This window comes from Drosophila miranda, chromosome XR, assembly GCF_003369915.1.
Source record: "Drosophila miranda strain MSH22 chromosome XR, D.miranda_PacBio2.1, whole genome shotgun sequence".
NCBI lineage: Eukaryota > Metazoa > Arthropoda > Insecta > Diptera > Drosophilidae > Drosophila > Drosophila miranda.
The window spans coordinates 41,912,337-41,938,817 of NC_046674.1; the positions used below are offsets into that span (position 1 = coordinate 41,912,337).

General features: G+C 41.0%; 2 long non-coding RNA genes across 4 annotated transcripts; one reads left to right on the forward strand and one right to left on the reverse strand.

Moving 5' to 3' along the window:
- Positions 1-19,948: 19,948 nt before the first annotated feature.
- Positions 19,949-22,517, forward strand: LOC117186565. 2 transcript variants are annotated; one of them, XR_004471574.1, is made up of 3 exons: positions 19,957-20,155; positions 20,209-22,245; positions 22,362-22,517. It is a non-coding gene; the product is annotated as an uncharacterized LOC117186565 (long non-coding RNA). The 2 variants fall into 2 exon arrangements; XR_004471573.1 differs by lacking the exon at positions 22,362-22,517 and having other exon boundaries at positions 19,949-20,155; positions 20,209-21,208.
- Positions 22,518-22,701: 184 nt separating this feature from the next.
- On the reverse strand, positions 22,702-25,274 carry LOC117186567. Of its 2 annotated transcripts, XR_004471576.1 has the most exons (3): positions 25,067-25,265; positions 22,977-25,013; positions 22,702-22,860 (listed from the first exon to the last, which is right to left on the reverse strand). It is a non-coding gene; the product is annotated as an uncharacterized LOC117186567 (long non-coding RNA). The 2 variants fall into 2 exon arrangements; XR_004471575.1 differs by lacking the exon at positions 22,702-22,860 and having other exon boundaries at positions 24,008-25,013; positions 25,067-25,274.
- Between the last annotated feature and the right edge of the window lie 1,207 nt (positions 25,275-26,481).

Consider the following 26,481-nt stretch of genomic DNA (forward strand, 5'->3'; position numbering starts at 1 on the left):
TGTGCGGACTATGTTACGGGCTCCAAGGATCCAATACTTCTGTCTCAACGTGTGGAACATCAATTCGACTCCAGCGTGTAACGATGTGACGTTCTGGTGTCTAGCTAATAAAACAGCGACTGGTGATTCCTTTGGAAGAAGTATGGGATGTTTTGCATCATAGGTTGCAATCGAATTTCCAATGCGTCCTTCTACGCGCATAATTCCTTGGTCGTCAACAAATGTGGTGTAGTGAATCAACTTGGATTTTTGAGAAAGGGCATGTCCAGTGCTCAGCTGTTTGTACTCCACTTGGAAAAGCTCCATCTGGACATGTTTGATGACCCTAGAGCGGGCATATTCAAGCTCCCATGACGATAAAAACGATGACAGGCGGTCCTTGCAGCGAAGTCGTTGTATCTTTCGTAGTGATCAGACGTGTTTTTGTTTTGCGCTCCGCATTTTTTCCTTTTGTTTTGAATAAACAGCCGGTGTTTTCCTAACTAAATTCTAATTATACTTCCTAACCAGACAACAATCTGGAATCCTATTCTTTTACGCGAGTGCATGCCTTTTGATTTGTGTTAAAACATTATTTAACTTTTTATTTTTCGGCGTCGGCTTGTGCTTGTGCTTGTGTTTGTGTTGTTGCAGTGAGTGAGTACGCATTACATTGCATTGCAGTCCGCTCTCATCTGGTAGCTTTTCTTGTTTTATCACTCTCTCGCTATCACCTCAACTTCAATAACTGTTCTTTCTCTCTCGCTCTTTAAACTTTCTGAGCAATAGCGTTCTCTGCTTAGTAGCTCTCGCTATAACCGCTCTCCACTCTGCTCTCTTTTTTTTACCAATTCCGCTTTGAGCGTTGTCTGGCACATTGGTCTGATACCAATTTGTTTTGCAAATAATAGTATATAAATAAATAATAAAATGGAATACGCTGTGGTCTGTGCCAAAAAAAGCTGTAAGAAGCAGATCACCCACGATCAGCCGAATGTCCCCTGCTGGCTCTGCGACAGCGTAGTGCACGCAAAATGCGCTGGATTTTCTGGCCTCGTGAGTGATGCTATAGCCAAACGTAATGGCTTGCATTACAGTTGCGAGGCATGCCGTGCGGTGGAGAAAGACATGGTGGCTTTCATGAGGCAGACGCGGAGTGGCTTTAAGGAGCTGACCGTTGGTTTTAAAAACCAATACGATCGGCTCCTAGCCATGGAGGCTCAGTTTAGCGGTTTAAAACTGCTGAATGAGTCTCCGAGGCGCAAAAAGGTCACTCCGCGGGATCTGCAATTGCCAACCGTCACTCAGCCGTGCGCCGCCGAAAAACTGACTCCGACCACTCCAAGTGTGCAGCAGTTGATCTCGTTTGCCACTCCAAGGGCAACGACAGCTGCTGGCGATGCAGATTCGGTAGCCGAATTCATCGCCTCGGAGAATGTGCAGCCAAGTACGTCTGCAGCGTCCGTGTCCGTGGTGTCCGCAAGTTCGCTAGTTGTCCCGTCTATCCCGATCCCACCAGTAAATAGACGTTCCGGACTTCCGGATATTGCCACCACAGGTACTAGGCCTGTGGTGACTAAACCACTGGTGGGAGTCCCACCAAAACGACAAGTTTTTGTTTCACGGCTGGCCCCTGACCTCACATCTAATGATGTTATTGCTTTTATTCAAAGCAAAATAAAAGCCGTGGGTTTAAAGGTGGAGAAATTTAACTTCTCTTATGCCAGGGAGATAGCCTCGTTTAAGATAAGCATCTCCCAAACTCAATTTGACACCATTTGCTCCGCCAAATTTTGACCGAAGCATTTGGTGGTGAAGGAGTTTAAGGCTAAGAAGAAGAATAGGCCCCCCATATCCCTTCCAAATCTTTCCAGTGTGCCACCCTCAACCTCAACTTCCTCTTCCTCAACTTCCCGTCTTGCTTCCACCTTTCCAAAAAACTAACTTCTCTTTTAGTAACCTATCAGAATGTAAGAGGCTTGCGTAGTAAGCTCAGCATTCTTTTCCGGGATAGTGTTGCATTTGCTTCCCACGTTATTGTGTTTACTGAAACCTGGTTAAAGCCGGACATTCTTAGTTCCGAGGTTTTTGCAGGTCGGTACACAACTTTTAGAAAGGACCGTTCGTCTCGACGTGCAGGGGGGGTTCTAATTGCAGTGGACTCTTACTTCACGTCGGAACACTTCACAGTCCAAGTTCAACAGGAACTGGAATTCCTGTGTGTAAAACTGATTCTTCCCGCTTTCGCTATATTCATTACTTGCTCGTATATCCCACCTTCTTCGGATATTTCAATTTATGAGCAGCACTTGTCCGCTTTAACCGCTGTTTCTTCCTCGCTATCTGATAAAGATCGTATGATAGTTCTTGGTGACTTCAACTTGCCAGGAACTGTTTGGTCTTCGGTAAACGAGTCTAGTATCCTAGTGCCCATGTCACGACATGACTTTGTTGACGGCTTGCTTGACCTATCCCTGTCTCAAGTCAACCATGTGAAAAATTCCTTGGGTCGATTGCTTGATCTGTGCTTTGTATCGGATCCGACCATAGTGTTGTTAACCCGAGCCCTTCCGCTCACTATACCTGAAGACGCCTACCACCCTACTTTCGAGGTGTCGCTAGATATAGGACCAACTGTATTGGATCGGTCGAGTAGGCTGACCGAACGTGTCCGCTGCTTTCGTAAAGCCGAGTTTGCGAAGCTTAATAACCTCATTAGGGATTTTGATTGGTCCGCTTTGTACTTGTGCACTGATATCATTAAAGGCACAAACATTTTTTACAATGCTCTTGGCACATTTTTCGATTCTTGTGTCCCGCTTTCTTGTCCGACTAGATCTGGAAAACCCCCTTGGTTTACCAAAGAGTTATCCAGTCTAAAAAACTTAAAATCAAGACTTTATAAAAAATTTCAAGAAGTGGGTTTTCCTACTTCTCACTCTCGCTATGTATTAGCTCGGTCAAACTTTTCAGTTCTTAATGCTCAATGCTATAAGAACTACCTATCTCAATGCAGGATACGTTTTTCTCAGGACTCTAAACAGTTTTACAGCTTCGTAAACAGTAAGCGTAGAACGTCCGCACACCCATCCTCGCTATCATTTTGTAATACGTCGGCAAAAAATTATCAGGCAATTGCCGATCTTTTTGCCCAATTCTTCCAAACCACCTATTCTGAGGAAAGCTACTCTGGTCATCCGTACCCATACGGTTTACCGAGGTCGAACGGCATTTTCAGTCCCTTGTTAAATGAATGTTCCCTACTTCATGATCTTCGACTAGTTAAGCCGGTGTTTTCACCGGGTCCAGACGGGGTTCCAGGTTGTGTACTCAGGTACTGCGCCGAGGCTCTGTGTGGACCTTTGCTTAAACTATTCACCCTATCCATTGATTCTTCTTGCTTCCCCCCGATCTGGAAGGAATCGTTTATAATTCCTCTCCATAAAAAAGGTAGCAAGTCTGATGCAAAAAATTATAGAGGTATAGCAAAGTTATCCGCTATTCCTAAAATGTTTGAGAGGGTTTTAACTCCGCACTTGCAACATCTCTGCAAATCACTTATATCTCCAACTCAGCATGGATTTATAAGGCGGCGATCAACCACCACGAACTTGTTAGAGTTTACCTCTTTCATTATTAAAGGCTTTCAATGTAACTTACAGACGGATGTTATTTACACCGACTTTAGTAAAGCATTCGACTCTGTAAACCATTCCCTTTTAGCGCATAAACTTGACCTTTTAGGGTTTCCGCCCAACCCCCTGAGATGGATTTCTAGCTATCTTTGTTCTAGGTCTCAAAGAGTCCTCTTCAAAAACTCCCTCTCTTTACCAGTAAAGGTTTCTTCGGGAGTACCACAAGGCAGCCATCTAGGCCCCTTACTCTTCACACTCTTTATTAATGACTTACCTTCAGTATTAACATACTCTCGAGTACTTATGTATGCGGATGATGTTAAGCTCTGTGTCCAGTACAAGGACATTTCATTTCATTCTCGCTTGCAATCCGATCTCAATAACTTTCAGTCATGGTGTTGTGCAAACTTGTTACACCTTAATGCCTCGAAATGCAAAGTTATGACATTTCATCGTTCTAGCCCTTTGTTGGCTCCCTACACCCTATTTGGTGGTTCTCTTGAGAGAATTACCCTGGTGGATGATCTGGGTGTTATATTAGACCCCAAGTTAAAGTTTTCCGAACACATTTCTACCATGGTAAATAAGGCCATGGGCGTGCTTGGGTTTATAAAGAGGTGGTCAAAGGAATTTGACGACCCCTATATAACAAAGACTTTCTATACCTCGCTTGTTCGTCCGATCTTAGAATACGGCTCCTGTGTATGGTGCCCTCAGTACAAAGTACACCAGGACCGTATAGAATCAGTACAGAAAAACTTTTTACTCTTTGCTCTGCGGGGCCTTAACTGGGATGCGGGTGTAAGACTCCCATCTTACTCTAGTAGACTACTATTAGTAAACCTCCCATCCTTAGTTAACCGTAGAAAAATGCTTGGTGTGATATTTATGCACAACTTGATCAGGGGTGACATAGACAGCCCTGATCTGTTGAGCCGCATAAACTTCACGATTCCTATTAGACTGACTAGAAATTTTATACCGTTGTTCCTTCCACTTTGTAGATCGAATTATTCCTTGCATGAACCGTTTAGGGTCTTATGCTCGGATTATAATTCCCTTTACCATATTATATCCACCACTAATTCTCTTCCTCTTATTAAATTATTAATCCTTACACACCTTTCTATTAATTAGTAACTGTAGTGGTATTTGTATTTTGATTGCATGCTTAGTTTCTTAGTAAGTTTAGTACTAATTTTCCTCGAATGTTAGTCTAATAGCTATCTTTCTTGCATGTTCGCGTTTGGTTCGGCTACGCACCGCGCGTCATGCGGCAGCGCTCCTCGGTCGGTTGGGCGGGAGGAGGGCTGCGTTTTGCCTGGGATCCGCGCGTAACAGCCTTCTGCTGGTGTCACACGGGCCACTTGACGGTGCAGTAACTGCATCGCCTCTTGAAAGATGCAGTCATTGCATGTCAACGTCCACAACGCTTCACCATCCAGATAGGATTTCAAATAATGAAACTTTTGGCACTTGGACAGACTACTCTTCTTGTCGACTGAGCGTAAGAACAAGTCACTAAACTGACACCAATCCTCGTATCTGCCCGAAAACGTCGGAATGCGAATTTTCTCGAACTGCTCTGTGGTTCCCGATGAGTCCCGAATCCTCTCCAGAAGTTGAGTTTGTCCCTCAAATAAGCGTTCCACAGTGTTTGATAGCAGTAGATTTGAGTTGTCGTGCTCATTATCGTGACTGCTCCGGTCACGTATGGCTTCAGTGAAAATACTATGCGCACTAAAGAACCTTTTCTCATATTCGGGGATATCCAAATCCGGATCCACGTATTCATCTTCATCATTATATTGGACCAGCTCTTCAGAGAGCTCCATAAAGCGGTTGAAAGTTGCAGCCAGTCGGTCCAACTTGTGCTCTAATGTTTGCACAGAAGTACATGACTGTACAAACTCTTGAGCCTCCGTAGCCACGCGAGTTAATTGGGATTTGCAGGCACCACGTTGCTGAATTAAAAGATGCACTAGGGCCTTCATGGCAAACAGCGGTTAACGATATCACTCAATATGTATATAAATAAACTCAAACGCGGAGATCCGGCTCGAAGGACCAAAATTTGCTATGGTTATGAATTAGTGGACTGTATAATCTTTTAATATATTGAGCTTATTTATTTACATATATTTAGTATTTAAGATTGGCGGTTATGTTACAACGTGTATATGAATAGCGGGGGTGTCTATGATGCGGCGGTATGAACTATGCGTGCGGTTGGTTTCATTTAGAGATTTTGACTAACTTCCACTCCACAAAAGAAGTCGAGCCAAAAGGGAATTGAAAGATCAGGCGATGCGACGGTCCAATGCAAAACGGTACACATCGTTGTATGCGTGTGCAGCTGCGGGCTTTAGCTATACGTGTGAGAACATTACAGCTATGTTTTGGACCCGAGCAATAACAACACAGCTATGCGCGTAAAAATAGTTACCTAAGCGGTGCAATACACTCATGAGCGTATGAATAGGGCAGTTGTAATATACATGAACATTGAACTGACGAGGGGGAACGTTGTGAGTTGCTGCGGACACCGCAACTCTACATTTATACCCGATACTTAGTCAGTATGGCTCTCCTCCGGCAGACGCCGCGAATATTAAACGACACGACATTCTGAGATATACGTTTTATAGTGAGATCTAACAGAAGTGCGGATACCAAATTTGGTTACTCTAGCCTTAATAGTCTCTGAGATTTGTGGATGCCCCAGATTTTCGTCCTTTGCGGGGGCGGAAGGGGGTGTGGCGAAACTTGGACACGAAACGGTCAAGGTCCGATATCACAGGAGTGTGGATACCAAATTTGGTTGCTGTGGCTCTTATAGGTTCTGAGATCCTTAAACTCATATTTTGCAATTGGCAAAACCGACCATGAAACCTGTGTGTTAGAGAGAGACAGAGCGAGAAAGAATGAAATTGTTTTCTTGATTCTGGCTATAATAATTATACGATCTGATTGAGATTTTACGATCTAGAACATATAGTCATCCTCTACGATTCTGCGTTTTTGGTTTTATCGTATCTTTAAAAATGTGGATGCCACAGATTTTCGTCCTTTGTGGGGGCGGAAGTGGGCGGGGCGAAGTTTTGAAATATTTTTGTAGCAGTGACATATCACAGAAGTCTGGATCCAAAACATCGTTGCTCTAGCTCTCATAGTCTTTGAGCACTAGGCGCTGAAGGGGACGGACAGACGGACGGACGGACAGACGGACAGACGGACAGACGGACAGACAGACAGACAGACAGGGCCCAATCGACTCGGCTATTGATGCTGATCAAGAATATTTATACTTTATGGGGTCGGAAACGATTCCTTCTGGATGTTACACACATCCACTTTTACCACAAATCTAATATACCCCAATACTCATTTTGAGTATCGGGTATAACTAACACACCCCCATCCGTGAATTAACATTAATGCGGAAAACGCTCCGTGTACAAACATTTTGGCGCCCAACGTGGGGCATGTGTGTTATGTTAATTCTTCTGTGAACAATTAAACTAATCGCAATCTACAAAGGCAACAATTACAACATTCGCTCGTCTCGCAGCTGCAATCGAAAGTTCCGAAAACCGTATCAGAATTGTTCGTCTAGATCGTGGGATCGTTGTCCTCGCCTTGCTCTCGCCGTTCTCGCTTAATTTTATCATTCGCTTGTCACCCACAACGCATTCAACGGCGCTTGCATTCTCGGTTCGTTCGCTTTGCAGCTACCTGCTTTGGTCCATCGATCAACGCATTCTTTCTATTGGAATTCCACCGCTTCACTTTCGTTTTGCTTTCGTTGCCGCTGCTGGAACTTTTGCTTTTGCTTTCACCGTTGGATTTGTGCTCTAGCTGCTGCTGCTTGCTGCGTTTTTTTGTTGTTGTTATTTTTGGAAGCTCTAGTTCTGTGTCAGCGTAATTACACTACACAACAAAATGACGACGCTCGAAGACTTAAAACGCCAACGGAGCAATATAAAACGAAATATAACTCGGATCAAATCTGTGGTAGATGCTAAATCGGAAACCCCGATATGCAATGATGAGCTTCGCTATCGGTTGAACATCTTAGAAACGTATTTCAAGAATGTTTTAAATGTCCAAGCTAATATTGAAGACCTTAGTCCGAATGATGAAGGACGGGCAGATTTGGAGGATACATACATAGCAATCAAGCTAGCCATAAAGGAAAAAATGGGAGGAGATCTGAACGCCAGCATTGTTGCGCCGGACTACCACCCACCGCCAGTGAAGTCATCGTTACCAAGGTTGTCGCTACCCACTTTCGACGGATCATATGCAAACTATAAGAATTTCATTCACTCGTTCGAGCAAATTGTTGTGCGTGAGTCTGGATTGTCTAATATAGAAAAGTTTAATTATTTGCTGACCTGCCTCACGGGGCCGGCATTAGATACAATTCAGGCATTCCAGGTTACAAGCGAAAACTATCCGAAGGCCCTAGCAAAACTCAAAAGCCGTTTTGATAATCCTACTCTTATATTTTTAGAAGGTATTGAGGCATTGTTTGCACTACAACCTGTGGAAAGGTCAAACAGTCAGCAGCTTCACAGCCTAGTGGATAAGGCATCCGCTATATTAAGCTCGCTGGAGTCCATCGGCAAACCTGAGAACATTGTTCACGCTATGGTTATATACATTATAATGGAAAAGTGTGATCAGCAAACTCGGAACAAGTGGAAGGAATCGCAGGACTACAAAACTCTGCCAACCTGGCTAGCATGCACACAGCTTTTGGAACGCCACTGTCAGTTTCTCCATTCGTCTGGAAACTCGGCTGCTACTTCGTCACAACGAAAGGCTGAATCCAATAAGTCAAATCGTCATTCTAATCACCAAATAAACTCGTCGTTTGCTATCACTAATCCGTCTTGTACACTTTGTTCTAGTTCTGGCCATAAGATCTCTAATTGCGCTCAGTTCAAGGCTATGAACAGCAACCAACGGTACGACAATGCAAAACGCCTCGGTCTCTGCATCAATTGTCTTGGAAATGGTCATAGAGTGGCGCAATGTTCATCGACTCATCGTTGCCGATCCTGTAATCGGAATCATCATTCATCTTTGCATCACTCTCAGCCGCAACAGCCACCCCAATCATCAGCAGGACAATCTTCAACTACTGAACCGGTACTCCAACCAGCGCAACCCTCCTGGCAAACGGCTCATCAAGCTGCTTCACACTCTCATATGGAGATCGCAGCAGATGATCAAATTTTGTTGGCAACAGCTATGGTTTTGGTAAAGGATGCCACAGGTGAATACAAACTCGGTAGAGCGTTGCTTGATTCATGTTCTCAGGTTAATTTTTTAACCGAAACCTTTGCACAAAAGCTTCGCCTTCGTCGTGAAAGACACCACATTGGAATTCGCAGTATAGGAGACTCCCTTACTAGTTTGAAGGCTCGTACGACTACCTCTATTAAGTCACGTACTTCCGGCTATCAGCTCACTCTCCAGTTTGGAATGACATCCCATATTGCCTACCAGCCAGATAGTGAGATCGACATATCGAATTGGAACAGCTAACACTCCATTGGCTGACGAATCGTTCTATAGGACTAAACGTATTGATTTGTTACTGGGGACCGAAGCCTTCTATGGAGCTCTAGCTGTTGGCCAGATTCGCATTGGTCCAAATCTTCCCACTTTGCAGAAGACTCTTTTTGGTTGGGTTGTTGCTGGGAGGTACCAGCGGCAATATAACAGACAGCCACCATTGTGCTTGGCGACTGTAGAAGAGTCGATCGACAAGAATTTGCAGCAATTATGGAAAGTGGACTCATTTGTCGATCTAAGCGCTAGAATGCTCCCAAATCATCGTCGCTGTGAGGACCATTTCAGGGACACAACACATCAGGATGCCAGTGGGCGGATTGTCGTTCGCTTGCCATTTCAAGAAGATCCAAGTTGTCTTGGAAGTTCCTTCGATACAGCTCGAACTCGATTTTTTGCCATTGAGAGACGTCTCGCTCGTCTACCGGCAATTCGCTAGCAGTATATTTCGTTCATGCAGGAATACGAAAGTCTCGGCCATATGTCCCTCGTACTGAATCCTAACTTGGAAGAACCGCATTATTATATACCCCACCATTTCGTTCTGAAACCAAGCAATACCTCGACGAAGCTCAGAGTTGTCTTTGACGCCTCTTGCCGTACAACATCTCAAAGGTCACTTAACGATCTACTTTTAGTCGGCCCTACCATTCAGGATGAGTTGTACTTGCAATTGCTGCGGTTCCGCATGCATAGGTTCGGCATCACAGCCGACGTCACAAAAATGTACAGGCAGGTACTTGTGAGTGAGAAGGATAGAAAGTTCCAGTACATTTTGTGGCGAGCATCTCCAAATACGGATCTTCAAACCTACCAACTCAATACAGTGACATATGGGACTGCGTCTGCCCCTTTTCTCGCACCTCGTAGTTTGCATTACTTGGCTGAGGATTGTAAGGATGCATGGCCATTAGGGGCTGCTGCTGTTAAAACTGCATTTTATGTTGATGACCTTTTGTGTGGGGCTGATGACATAGATACACTCTTCAAACTAAAAACTGAAATCACATCAACTCTCGCTCGTGGTCAGTTTCCATTATGCAAGTGGCATTCAAATCATCTAGGCGTGATGGAAGACGAATCTACCAAGGAATTAAACATTTCAGAAAACTCAGTCAGCAGCACACTCGGCGTAACTTGGCATCAACGAAGTGATGCATTTAGTTTCACATTTAATCCAAAGGAAGTCTATCCCACTACCACAAAATGAACAATTTTGTTTACTGCGTCGTCGCTATTCGATCCAATCGGTCTGCTATCACCGTTAGTCATTGTCTCTAAGATCATTCTTCAGGAGTTGTGGCTTTTGAAACTCGACTGGGACGAGTCTGTCCCCCAGAATTTAAGCCACGCATGGAGCAAGTGTTTGGAATCGCTGAATTCACTGTCGTCACTAGCGGTACCTCGTTTTTGTTTGCAGCCTGATACTAGGAGCATTCAAATACATGGAATTTGCGACGCATCGATTCGGGCATACGGCTGCTGTGTTTATGTGCGCACGGAGAATTCGCTTGGACAGGTCACAGTGAAATTGTTCACTTCTAAGTCTAGAGTAGCACCAGTGAAGAAACAGTCTCTTCCGAAGCTTGAACTATGCGGCGCACATCTACTTTCTCAGTTGTATAACAAAGTCAAGGCCATATTCAGTAAACACACTATCACATCTTATTTTTGGAGCGACTCACAGCTCGTATTGCATTGGCTGCAACAACACTCAGTCACCTTATCGACCTTTGTTGGAAATCGAGTGACCGATATTCAGGATTTAACGTCTGATGGAAAATGGCGCTATGTGCCAACACATCAAAACCCTGCTGATATTCTGTCGCGAGGCTGTAACGTGAGCGAGTTGATTAAGTCTCCATGGTTTTCGGGTCCTACGTTTCTAGTCGAAGATTCACTAAACTGGCCCGCCACTGGTGGAAACCTTGATATTGACATGGACGTGGTTAACTCGGAGAATCGGAAAAGTTTGTTTGCTGCCGTACACGAGACAAATAATATCCTCAACATCGTCGATAATATCAGCTCGTACACTCACAGTCTGCGTCTCATTGCTTGGATGATTAGGTTCATAAGGAGATGTCGGAAACAATCGACGTTTACCACAACCTCACCGACGCCAGATGAACTTCGTTTTGCTTCACATTGCCTTATTTGGAACATTCAACAAACTCAATTTGTAGAGGACATCCGTTTACTTCAGAAGCAAAAAGTCCAAGTCCTGTCTACGTCTGGACCGACACACAGTATCGGCCACTTGCTCCTCATGTCTAATCTGTGCGTCTGTTCGCCTAACTATATGTTCTCCTGTATTCTGTTCTTGCTCTCGTGCCCTATAGTCCGAGTCCTGTCTTCGTCTGGAACGACGCACAGTATCGGCCACTTGCTCCTCGTGTCTAATCTGTGCGTCTGTTCGCCTAACTATATGTTCTACAGTGTTTTGTTCTTGCTCTCGTGCCCTATAGTCCGAGTCCTGTCTTCGTCTGGAACGACGCACAGTATCGGCCACTTGCTCCTCGTGTCTAATCTGTGCGTCTGTCCGCCTAACTATATGTTCTCCTGTATTCTGTTCTTGCTCTCGTGCCCTGTAGTCCGAGTCCTGTCTTCGTCTGGAACGACGCACAGTATCGGCCACTTGCTCCTCGTGTCTAATCTGTGCGTCTGTTCGCCTAACTATATGCTCTACAGTGTTTTGTTCCTGCTCTCGTGCCCTATAGTCCAAGTCCTGTCTTCGTCTGGACCGACGCACAGTACCGGCCACTTGCTTCTCGTGTCTAATCTGTGCGTCTGTTCGCCTAACTATATGTTCTACAGTGTTTTGTTCCTGCTCTCGTGCCCTATAGTCCGAGTCCTGTCTTCGTCTGGACCGACGCACAGTATCGGCCACTTGCTCCTCATGTCTAATCTGTGCGTCTGTTCCCCTAACTATATGTTCTCCTGTATTCTGTTCTTGCTCTCGTGCCCTATAGTCCGAGTCCTGTCTTCGTCTGGACCGACGCACAGTATCGGCCACTTGCTCCTCGTGTCTAATCTGTGCGTCTGTTCGTCTCAGTACATGTTCGGCGGTATTTTGTGCCTGCTTTGTAGCCCTATATTTCTTCTATATTCTCTACATGTTGGTTCCGTAAACGTACGGACTGACGCACGGACACTTGTCCTTTATTCTGTGCATTTATGCCATCACTATTGCCTACAGTTTTCTCTACCTGTTCACCAGGGATGGCTGCCTGCTCTTCCTGACCTACACCGGAAACCTGCCAAGCAGTCTCTTGATTTGGTCCCTCCGTCTCTAGCTCTTGGTTTCTAACTGGTTCAACGAACTCAGGGTCTGCATCTATTACATTTTCAACAATTTCTAAATTTTCTAAATTTTCTGAATTTCTATCTCTATTAGATCTTTATCTAAATTTGCGTCTCTGAGACAGCTGCAAAGCAGATATCTTATTCTTACGAGGCATGATAAAATGTATGTAAAATATAATTAAATAAAAAAAAATAAGAAAAACTATATAGTAAATATATAATATATGTATAGTGACATATCCATAATTCCCCACATCCCATACACATTATGTTTATGTACAATTCATCCACCCCATCCACACAAGTAACAGGACCCCACTCAAGAATCAATAACTGTTTCTTCCCATACTCCAAGCTAGGGCCCCCCATAATATAAACAATGGACCACATTGTTTCATCAACATTAGAATCACGCCACTCTCGAGAAATCGATTCTTTAGAATCACGCCACTCATGAGGACCAATCAAAGCTAGACATAAAACCAAGGAGTATCACATTCCTAGCTCCGTCATGTAATGCAACACCGATAGCCAGCAGTGGATGCCTTTCATCAAAGCCGACGCATCCCCAAATATCGATCCAGGCACGTACGCCACCGACACGAAGATGCAGCCGAGGAAAGCAACGCCCGAAGCCAGAGTCGGGAGTTCCAAGAGAAGGGCTCATGGAAACTAGCCAGCAGCAGAGAGATCAGTTCCGTTTGAGACAAGCAGACCCAAAGTCAAGTCGGGGAATTCATTTAAATCTTGTGACATAAAGATATTTAAGTTGTAAAATAAAAGTCTTTTTTAAAAACTTAAAATCGAGTTGCGGATATTTAACTGGTGCAGTCGGTAGGATTTCGTTTAAAATTAACTCCTATATTTCGGTAATGGTCAGCTTGTGTAATTTCTAATTACTGTGATCACGTAATCCCGGAATCGTTAATAAAATTGTGAAATCCGCCAAAGAACCTATGTGTTACGAGCACATACGATTTGCAAAACTAAAATTAAGTGAACTGAAGTAAGCGGAGATAGTGATCCACCAAGAACAGTGAAACACTAAATACAAAATCAAAAAACTTACAAGTGAACCAAAATAAAGTTAAAAACTACTGAAAACAAAACAAAACCCAATCAACACCAACAACATGGCGTTACCACCACTATCATTGAGCGAAATCCACTTGAACCAGGCACTGCTGTCGATCAGACAAATACCTGCCTATGACGGTTCATCTGGACAGCTAAGCTCATTTATAAAACGAATGGAATATGTATGCGGATTATATCCAACTGAAGATCTTCGCCAACAAAGGATCCTATTTGGAGCGACCGAGATCCAACTGTCAGGAGAGGCACAACGCATATCGCAAATGATACAACCAAACACGTGGCTCGAACTGAAGACGGCGCTGATTAACGAGTTCAAAAATCACACACCATATGAAGAACTCCTACGACAACTATACACCACCAGATTCAACGGCAGTCTTCGTAAGTTAATAGAAGAATTAGAGATAAAAGCATTATTAATAAACAATAAGCTATACTTAGAAAACATACCAGAAAATAATGTCATTTATAAAAACGCTTTGAACAACACAATTAAAGATGTCATTACTCGAAAACTTCCTGACAGAATGTTCATGACCTTAGCAAGAAAAGATATTACCACATTGTCTAATCTTAAGAAGGCAGCACAAGAAGAAGGATTGTACGAAGCTAGTACAACAGATTCAGGTACAAATAAAGATCAATCGAAATCGTCTCAATCAAATCGAAAGAATGTTGGAAACTATTATCCAAATTATAATACTACTAACTATCACAATCAAACTCAGAGTTCATCTGGAACAGGTCAGACTAATCGAACAAATCAAAATCAAAATTCCCAAAATCCTGGATTATACAATGAGTTCAAAAATTCCTTGAAACAAGGTAGGGCTCAGAATCCATTCAATCAGCAAATATCTCAAAACCAAGCTAGTGGGAGTGGACCCAACCAACCTACTAAAAGAGGGAGGGAGAGCCAGAGTGGCCAAACGAAGATGGACGTAAATTTTCATCAAGCCGCCTCGGAAGAAACCGAGGAGGACCCTATATAAACATTACCATTAATAAAAGAATATTAAGGTGTATCGCTGACTCGGGATCATCGATCAACATCATGAAAGAAAATTATACAGATTCCGAGATAAAAGACGATAACCTTACGGTCCATACCATCAATGGACCTGTCCGTTTAACTAAGAGTATAATGAGGAATGCGAACAAAACATGTCCGTCCGAACAAAAGTTCTACATACATAACTTTTCCGAAAATTATGATATTTTATTAGGAAGAGAATACTTGATGGCAAGTAAAGCCGTCATCGATTACAGAAATGACACTGTAACACTAGGAGCTAGGTCGTACCCAATCATTCAGAGTGGAGAAGCTATTGAGGCCGGCAAGACCGCACAGAAGTGCACTGATCCCTCTACAAAAGAAGAGAAGATCGCACCTAAGTGCCTTGACCCATCTCCAGAGGGAGATCAATACTTCGCTTCCGCTCTAGACAATGAATTAAGGGAATGTAATCAATTAAGATTGGAACACTTAAACGACGAAGAGAGGGAAGAGTTAAAGAAGGTCTTATATGAGTTTAAGGATGTGCAGTACAGAGAAGGTGACAATTTGACTTTCACAAGTACAATCAAGCACGAGATCAAAACTCAACATGAAGACCCGGTCTACAGACGACCATACAAATATGCCCAGATACATGATCAGGAGGTAAACCAGCAAATCAAAGATATGATCAGGCAGGGAATAATTCGAAAGTCGAATTCTCCTTACTGCTCGCCCATATCTATGATTCCGAAGAAGATAGATGCTTCAGGAAAGCAAAAATATCGAATGGTAGTAGACTATAGAAGTCTAAATGAAATAACAGTTAAGGACAAATTCCCAACTCCACGAATGGATGAAATCCTAGACAAACTAGGTAAATGTCAGTATTTTACGACAATCGATTTAGCAAAAGGTTTCCATCAAATACCCATGGAACCTAGCTCAATCCCCAAAACTGCGTTCTGCACTAAGCATGGACATTACGAGTTCACTCGTATGCCCTTTGGGCTAACCACTGCCCCAGCTAACTTCCAAAGATGTATGAACAATCTGCTAGAAGAGTTAATCTTCAAAGATTGCTTTGTATACTTAGATGACATCATTATATTTTCCACTTCTTTGGGAGAACACTTGTTGTCACTAAGGAGAGTATTTGGAAAGTTGAGAGACGCCAACTTGAAGCTACAAATGGATAAATGTGAATTCATGAAAAAGGAAACTGAATTCCTAGGTCATGAAGTCACTACTGAAGGAATAGTACCAAATCCAGGCAAAATCTCTGCCATTGTCAAATTTCCAATACCAGAAACGACTAAACAAATAAAGTCATTCTTAGGTCTGTGCGGGTTCTACAGGAAATTCATTCCTAATTTTGCAAACATAGCAAAACCCATGACACTCAAACTAAAGAAAGGAGCTGTCATAGACCCCAAGGAAGAAAGGTACGTCGAGGCATTTGAGAGACTAAAAGTACTCATCACCTCAGACCCTATCCTTGCGTTCCCAGACTTTGACAAAATGTTCACGGTAACAACCGACGCTAGTAACATAGCATTGGGAGCGGTTTTGTCATAAGAACACAAACCGATCTGCTACGCTAGCAGAACCCTAAATGAACATGAAATAAACTATTCAGCCATCGAAAAGGAATTATTAGCGATCGTATGGGCAACCAAGTATTTCCGTTCATACCTTTTCGGTAGAACATTCGAGATACAAAGCGATCATAATCCCTTGATTTGGTTGAACAACCTCAAGGAGCCAAATATGAAATTACAAAGGTGGAAAATAAAACTGAATGAGTTTGATTTTAAAATGAAATATCTACCAGGCAAAGAAAATCATGTAGCTGATGCCTTATCAAGGGTAAAGATTAATGAAAATCTCCTTGGAGAAGCTTCCAATAGCGTTGGTGCAACTGTACATAGCGCACAGGAAGACAATCTAAATCACATTGCTATCACGGAAAGACCAATTAACTATTACAATCGGCAAATTGAGCTAATAAAAGGCAATAAAGATAAGGTAGAAACAATTCGTTATTTTCACAAGCTAATCATCAAGATCACGTATAAGGAAATGACTAACACCTTAGCGAAGGATATAATAAAGGAATATCTATGCACCAAAAAGAGCGCATTATATTTCCATAACGAAATAGATTTTCCTCCATTCCAAAAAGCCTATTTAGAAATCATTAATTCTAACAATATAACCAAAGCTATTAAATCAAGCACGAAACTCCTAGATATTCAGAATTACGCTGAATTAAAAGAAACCATATTAAAGAATCATAAAGGCTTACTCCATCCAGGGATAGAGAAAACCGTCAATTGGTTTAGCGGAAAATACTATTACCCGGATTATCAAAAACTATTCCAAAACATCATAAACGAATGTCCTACTTGTAATATTGCCAAAACAGAGCATAGAAATACGAAGTTGGCATTCGAAACTACACCGGAAATACTGAACATCAGAGAGAAATACGTCATAGATTTCTATATGGTTGGTAACCAACAGTTCCTATCATGTATTGACGTATACTCGAAGTTTGCCACTCTTGTAGAAGTAAAAAGTCGTGACTGGTTAGAAGCAAAAAGAGCCATCATGAAAGGTTTTAACGAGATGGGCAAACCAATTGAAATCAAAGCCGATTATGATTCAGCTTTTATGTGCACAGCATTGCAAGCATGGCTGAATGCGGAAAACGTCAAAATAGAGATCACTTCCAGCAAAAATGGAATATCTGACGTAGAAAGATTTCATAAAACAGTAAATGAAAAATTAAGAATAATATCTAGCGAGGATAACCCAGAAGATAGATTCACGAAGTTTGAATTAATTCTTTATACTTATAATCATAAAACCAAACATAATACCACAAATAGGACACCAGCTGATATATTCATTTATGCAGGCTCACCTGATTATGACACCCAACTAAATAAAGTGAATAAAATCACTCAATTAAATAAAAACCGCATAGAGTATGAAGTAGATACCCGCTATAAACTATCACCTATAGTTAAGTCTAAGGTAACAAATCCTTTCAAAAGGACGGGCGAAATTAGACAGGTAGACGAAAAACATTATGAAGAAAAGAATAGGGGTAGGAAAATAACTCATTATAAATCAAAATTCAAGAAAAAGAAGAAATCTAATAGAAGCAAATATAATAATTCCAGAGAAACCGAGGAAGTTAATGGAATCGGCGAACTTCAACACAATTAAAATCCTCATCTTCCTCATAATTACCATCGTAATGGCACAGGGCCAAAACATAGAAATAAATCCTTTAAAATCCCAAAACGGATATATGATATTCAAAACTGGATCGATTAACATACCTATCAATTACGAATACCATTATCTTACTGTTAATGTAACTAAAACCGAAGAACTATACCAAAATTTATTAATGCAAGCCACTAAATTCCAGGACATAATCCAAATAAAATATCTAGTAGACAAATTGCAAAGAGAAATGAACGGGCTAAAAATAACCAAAAGAAATAAAAGAGGCCTAATCAATATAGTAGGAACAGCCTACAAATATCTCTTTGGAACACTAGATCAGGAAGATAAAGTCGATTTGGAACAAAAAATAGAAAATTTAGCCAGCCATAGCATTCAAATGAATGAACTAAATTTGGTAATAGATGCAGTTAATAGCGGAATAAACGTTATAAACAAACTAAATGAAGAAAAAGACAGGAATCACCAAATATAAATTTTGATATTCAATCTACAACATTTCACAGAATATATCGAAGATATAGAACTAGGTATGCAATTAACTAGGCTCGGTATATTTGATCCAAAATTATTAAAACAAGACTACCTGGAACAAATAAATTCTGAGAAAATACTAAATATAAAAACCTCCACATGGCTAAAATCCGATACCAACGAAATTCTAATAATTTCCAACATTCCCAAAGACATTACAAAAGTACCAATCTATAAAATCGTTCCGTATCCAGACGAATTAAATAACATGTTAACAGATATGAAATACGACAAGTACTACATAAAAAATGAAGAAGTATTTGTTAAAGAAACTAGATTGAAAACCAATGACCATTGTATAAAAGGAATTTTAATGCAAATTCCCACTAAATGTCCATATTCCAAAACTTTTCAAAACTTTCAAATAAACTTTATTGAACCCAATATACTAATCACATGGAATCTTCCAAAAACAACGCTAAACCAGAATTGTGTAAACCAAGAAATCATAGCGGAAGGAAATACCATTATAAAAATCTACAACTGTTCAATCCAATTAAATGAATTTACAATATCAAACACAATGTTAGATTTTGCCCAGAATGTTTATGTCAACAACAACATAACTAAAATAAAACCACTGTCGTATGTCCAAACTAATGAAATAATTATGCAATACACCAAATATAGTAACCTATTACAAATAAGTCTACTAATTTCATTTGTCATAATTATATTAGTACTACTAAGTTATGTAGCTCTTAAATTTAAGAAAACTTCTAAAAGATTCACGGTTAAATGTATTAACCCTATAATAGAAGCAGAAGAGGAACCAACCCCAGCCACCGCACTTGACACCCCGTCACTATACCCGAGGGTAATCGCCTAGGGACAGGCTAATAACAAACGTTGGGGGAGTGACATATCCATAATTCCCCACATCCCATACACATTATGTTTATGTACAATTCATCCACCCCATCCAAACAAGTAACAGGACCCCACTCAAGAATCAATAACTACGGCCCCCCATAATATAAACAATGGACCACATTGTTTCATCAACATTAGAATCACGCCACTCTCGAGAAATCGATTCTTTAGAATCACGCCACTCATGAGGACCAATCAAAGCTAGACATAAAACCAAGGAGTATCACATTCCTAGCTCCGTCATGTAATGCAACACCGATCGCCAGCAGTGGATGCCTTTCATCAAAGCCGACGCATCCCCAAATATCGATCCAGGCACGTACGCCACCGACACGAAGATGCAGCCGAGGAAAGCAACGCCCGAAGCCAGAGTCGGGAGTTCCAAGAGAAGGGCTCATGGAAACTAGCCAGCAGCAGAGAGATCAGTTCCGTTTGAGACAAGCAGACCCAAAGTCAAGTCGGGGAATTCATTTAAATCTTGTGACATAAAGATATTTAAGTTGTAAAATAAAAGTCTTTTTTAAAAACTTAAAATCGAGTTGCGGATATTTAACTATATGTATATAATAATAATAATAATTATAATTATCAGGCAGGCTCCGTTTTTCATTTACTTTTGCGGATTACGTTTTCAGCCAAAACGTTTCGTTTTCGTTTTAAGGTGCTCCAGTTTTCACATATTTTTTTTATCGATATGTTTCTTTTTTCATCGTTTCTGGCAAACAAAAACAGCTGACCTGGCTGCTTTGTAAAAATACAGCGTGATTAAAATGCCTTTTATTTTTTCAATTGCTTGTTTTGAAGCAAAACGATTGCAGAAATTACGTGATCTAAGAAGATCTAGACATCTTAGATGCAACACTTGTGTATTTATCATGTCTGACGAACTGTGAGTAACAGCATGCGTATTGAAAATTAAATTGCTAATGGTAAAGCTTTCAGATTTGTGAAGTCATTTCGGATCGACAAAAAAAAATTTAAAAATGATTTTGGAGAAAGTTCAACCCCATTTAGGTGTTACCAGGAAGTTATCTCCCTCTACGCAATTGGCTTCAGTAATGCGATATCTCGCCACTGGCTGCTACCAGTGGGCAGTTGCCAAAGACCACCATATAAACATTGGACGCAGTACATTTGGAAAGATTCTTCACAAACTTATTCCGTTGATGGACAGGCTGTTATGTGTTGAGTTCATTTCGTTGCAGATGAATAATCATCAATTGCAACAATCATATGAATATTTCTATCGAAACTTTAAATTGCCTCGAATTGGTGCCTGTGTGGATGGAACTCACATCAGAATACTAAAGCCTGTACAAAACCACTCCGTGTTCTATAATAGGAAAGGATTTTATAGCATGAATGCCATGGTGGTGTGTAACTACAACATGGAGATAATTGCTATTGATGCCACGCACCCTGGTTCCTGCCATGACTCCTTCATTTGGAATCACTCCCCTGCTAGGGAATATTTATCCACGACCATTAATGGGTTTGTTTTGGCTGATTCGGGCTACGCTCTAGAGAGTTTTGTTCTGACTCCTTATAGGAGCGCGGAGATAGCCACCTATCAGCACAGATTCAACATAAAGCATACTGGAGCACGAAATATTATAGAACGCACCATTGGAGTCCTTAAAAGCCGTTTCCGTTGCTTGCAACGCACTTTAAATTACCCACCAATATTTTGTTGCCAAATTATAAATGTATGCTGTGCCCTGCACAATATTTGTAGAAGACGTAATGTCTTAATCGAGGAGGATGTTCGATTTGACGACCCTTTAGACACTGAAAATGAATTCGACGACACTGAAAATAATGGATCATCTATACGCGATGAAATAGCTCAGGCCATTCCTTATTAAAATGCAAAATTTTTCATGTTTTCTTCTTTATGTCATTCGATATTCTTTATAACTAATAAAGCTAAGTTTCACAAAAAAACTAATAGGAAACTAATTATTTCGCAAATTTGTCCAAAATTTGGCTAAATTTGTCTACAAGCGCCTTTTGGACCTCGAGCTTCTCCTTCTCTAAGGATTCCATTCGTTCGAAATGTTCCGAAATTTTCTTGGAAATTGCCGACATTTCATCCAGCTGAGCAGCGCAGAGATCGTTGAGGTCCATGGTCTGCGCTGGTCTAGTTCGACGGCGCTTCGGCATGGGCTCCTCCTTCTCTGAGGGTTCGTCCTTCTCTGAGGGTTCCTCCTCAATGGGGTCTTCCATCACGCACTTAACCCCAGTGTCGGCCTCCTTGGTCGTACGGGGGGGAAGTCCATACGCTGGCCCACCTACTCCTTCCACCATTTCGTAGAGGCCACATAGCTTGGCCACTTCCTCCTCCAATTCCCCAAGCGATTGCTGAGCGAAGGGCCCTCCACCTGTAGCTCGAGTTTCTGATTTGTTTTTCGCCATCTTCTTGCGGATGTTTGTTTTCCAATCTGCCCAAACCTGAAATTGTAGAATTGAATATATGTAGTAGTGTGCTACCTTTTGTTGTGCAACACATACCTTTTTCCAACCCAATGCGTCCTTGATTGGCGGCCCAACAGCATTGAGAGCGCCGCAAAGCTCTGCCCACTTGGCATCGACAACAACTCGGTCGCCCTTCACAAATCCTTTTGCCAAGTCCGGGTTGTCTTTCATAAAACCCACCAGGATTTCATCTTAAAGAGATGATTTATGCTTTCCCCTGGATATAAAGAACAAAGCGGTAATTTTGAAATAAAAAATTAATTTGCTGCACTTACATTTTGAAGTCCGAATTAAATTGGGCGGGAAACAGCTGTGCTCACCCAGATGTTCTGTTAAGCGCATGTTACAAGCACAGTCTGAGCTGTTACATGCACATTTGTGCTGTTATACGCAAAAATTGATTACTTGCCAACGTTCCGATAACCAAATCGGAATGCGTCAGCTGCTTACACCAAAACGAAATTTGTTGTTGCTGTGGCCAATTTTGTCCGAACCAAATTTGAGGTTGGGTTAAAATAAAATTATTTATAAAAAAAGCACAAGTTAAATTACCCTGATATAGGTATCAAGTTTATGTTAATGCATCAATAAGTCATCTATTTTTTTCCTTTTGCAATTAGGGTTCGTTTTGTTGTATAAAAAGCCGTTTACTTTTCATTTCGTCAACGAAAATGTTTTCGTTTTGAAAACGAAGAAATCTTGCGGAATGGGAAAAAGAGAGCCCCAATTTATGTGATTTCAAAAGTAAATCGGAAAACTTTTGTGAAAGTGAAAAACGGAGCCTGGCTGAATATATAATATAATATAACAATATATTATATATACAATATAATAAAAAATATTAATATAACTAATAATGAAATATAATATAATAATATATTATATTATTCAATATAATTCAATATATATGTATATATATATACATATATTATATATTATATATATATATACAGCCAGGCTCCGTTTTTCACTTTCACAAAAGTTTTCCGATTTACTTTTGAAATCACATAAATTGGGGCTCTCTTTTTCCCATTCCGCAAGATTTCTTCGTTTTCAAAACGAAAACATTTTCGTTGACGAAATGAAAAGTAAACGGCTTTTTATACAACAAAACGAACCCTAATTGCAAAAGGAAAAAAATAGATGACTTATTGATGCATTAACATAAACTTGATACCTATATCAGGGTAATTTAACTTGTGCTTTTTTTATAAATAATTTTATTTTAACCCAACCTCAAATTTGGTTCGGACAAAATTGGCCACAGCAACAACAAATTTCGTTTTGGTGTAAGCAGCTGACGCATTCCGATTTGGTTATCGGAACGTTGGCAAGTAATCAATTTTTGCGTATAACAGCACAAATGTGCATGTAACAGCTCAGACTGTGCTTGTAACATGCGCTTAACAGAACATCTGGGTGAGCACAGCTGTTTCCCGCCCAATTTAATTCGGACTTCAAAATGTAAGTGCAGCAAATTAATTTTTTATTTCAAAATTACCGCTTTGTTCTTTATATCCAGGGGAAAGCATAAATCACCTCTTTAAGATGAAATCCTGGTGGGTTTTATGAAAGACAACCCGGACTTGGCAAAAGGATTTGTGAAGGGCGACCGAGTTGTTGTCGATGCCAAGTGGGCAGAGCTTTGCGGCGCTCTCAATGCTGTTGGGCCGCCAATCAAGGACGCATTGGGTTGGAAAAAGGTATGTGTTGCACAACAAAAGGTAGCACACTACTACATATATTCAATTCTACAATTTCAGGTTTGGGCAGATTGGAAAACAAACATCCGCAAGAAGATGGCGAAAAACAAATCAGAAACTCGAGCTACAGGTGGAGGGCCCTTCGCTCAGCAATCGCTTGGGGAATTGGAGGAGGAAGTGGCCAAGCTATGTGGCCTCTACGAAATGGTGGAAGGAGTAGGTGGGCCAGCGTATGGACTTCCCCCCCGTACGACCAAGGAGGCCGACACTGGGGTTAAGTGCGTGATGGAAGACCCCATTGAGGAGGAACCCTCAGAGAAGGACGAACCCTCAGAGAAGGAGGAGCCCATGCCGAAGCGCCGTCGAACTAGACCAGCGCAGACCATGGACCTCAACGATCTCTGCGCTGCTCAGCTGGATGAAATGTCGGCAATTTCCAAGAAAATTTCGGAACATTTCGAACGAATGGAATCCTTAGAGAAGGAGAAGCTCGAGGTCCAAAAGGCGCTTGTAGACAAATTTAGCCAAATTTTGGACAAATTTGCGAAATAATTAGTTTCCTATTAGTTTTTTTGTGAAACTTAGCTTTATTAGTTATAAAGAATATCGAATGACATAAAGAAGAAAACATGAAAAATTTTGCATTTTAATAAGGAATGGCCTGAGCTATTTCATCGCGTATAGATGATCCATTATTTTCAGTGTCGTCGAATTCATTTTCAGTGTCTAAAGGGTCGTCAAATCGAACATCCTCCTCGATTAAGACATTACGTCTTCTACAAATATTGTGCAGGGCACAGCATACATTTATAATTTGGCAACAAAATATTGGTGGGTAATTTAAAGTGCGTTGCAAGCAACGGAAACGGCTTTTAAGGACTCCAATGGTGCGTTCTATAATATTTCGTGCTCCAGTATGCTTTATGTTGAATCTGTGCTGATAGGTGGCTATCTCCGCGCTCCTATAAGGAGTCAGAACAAAACTCTCTAGAGCGTAGCCCGAATCAGCCAAAACAAACCCATTAATGGTCGTGGATAAATATTCCCTAGCAGGGGAGTGATTCCAAATGAAGGAGTCATGGCAGGAACCAGGGTGCGTGGCATCAATAGCAATTATCTCCATGTTGTAGTTACACACCACCATGGCATTCATGCTATAAAATCCTTTCCTATTATAGAACACGGAGTGGTTTTGTACAGGCTTTAGTATTCTGATGTGAGTTCCATCCACACAGGCACCAATTCGAGGCAATTTAAAGTTTCGATAGAAATATTCATATGATTGTTGCAATTGATGATTATTCATCTGCAACGAAATGAACTCAACACATAACAGCCTGTCCATCAACGGAATAAGTTTGTGAAGAATCTTTCCAAATGTACTGCGTCCAATGTTTATATGGTGGTCTTTGGCAACTGCCCACTGGTAGCAGCCAGTGGCGAGATATCGCATTACTGAAGCCAATTGCGTAGAGGGAGATAACTTCCTGGTAACACCTAAATGGGGTTGAACTTTCTCCAAAATCATTTTTAAATTTTTTTTTGTCGATCCGAAATGACTTCACAAATCTGAAAGCTTTACCATTAGCAATTTAATTTTCAATACGCATGCTGTTACTCACAGTTCGTCAGACATGATAAATACACAAGTGTTGCATCTAAGATGTCTAGATCTTCTTAGATCACGTAATTTCTGCAATCGTTTTGCTTCAAAACAAGCAATTGAAAAAATAAAAGGCATTTTAATCACGCTGTATTTTTACAAAGCAGCCAGGTCAGCTGTTTTTGTTTGCCAGAAACGATGAAAAAAGAAACATATCGATAAAAAAAATATGTGAAAACTGGAGCACCTTAAAACGAAAACGAAACGTTTTGGCTGAAAACGTAATCCGCAAAAGTAAATGAAAAACGGAGCCTGCCTGATAATTATAATTATTATTATTATTATATACATATAGTTAAATATCCGCAACTCGATTTTAAGTTTTTAAAAAAGACTTTTATTTTACAACTTAAATATCTTTATGTCACAAGATTTAAATGAATTCCCCGACTTGACTTTGGGTCTGCTTGTCTCAAACGGAACTGATCTCTCTGCTGCTGGCTAGTTTCCATGAGCCCTTCTCTTGGAACTCCCGACTCTGGCTTCGGGCGTTGCTTTCCTCGGCTGCATCTTCGTGTCGGTGGCGTACGTGCCTGGATCGATATTTGGGGATGCGTCGGCTTTGATGAAAGGCATCCACTGCTGGCGATCGGTGTTGCATTACATGACGGAGCTAGGAATGTGATACTCCTTGGTTTTATGTCTAGCTTTGATTGGTCCTCATGAGTGGCGTGATTCTAAAGAATCGATTTCTCGAGAGTGGCGTGATTCTAATGTTGATGAAACAATGTGGTCCATTGTTTATATTATGGGGGGCCGTAGTTATTGATTCTTGAGTGGGGTCCTGTTACTTGTTTGGATGGGGTGGATGAATTGTACATAAACATAATGTGTATGGGATGTGGGGAATTATGGATATGTCACTCCCCCAACGTTTGTTATTAGCCTGTCCCTAGGCGATTACCCTCGGGTATAGTGACGGGGTGTCAAGTGCGGTGGCTGGGGTTGGTTCCTCTTCTGCTTCTATTATAGGGTTAATACATTTAACCGTGAATCTTTTAGAAGTTTTCTTAAATTTAAGAGCTACATAACTTAGTAGTACTAATATAATTATGACAAATGAAATTAGTAGACTTATTTGTAATAGGTTACTATATTTGGTGTATTGCATAATTATTTCATTAGTTTGGACATACGACAGTGGTTTTATTTTAGTTATGTTGTTGTTGACATAAACATTCTGGGCAAAATCTAACATTGTGTTTGATATTGTAAATTCATTTAATTGGATTGAACAGTTGTAGATTTTTATAATGGTATTTCCTTCCGCTATGATTTCTTGGTTTACACAATTCTGGTTTAGCGTTGTTTTTGGAAGATTCCATGTGATTAGTATATTGGGTTCAATAAAGTTTATTTGAAAGTTTTGAAAAG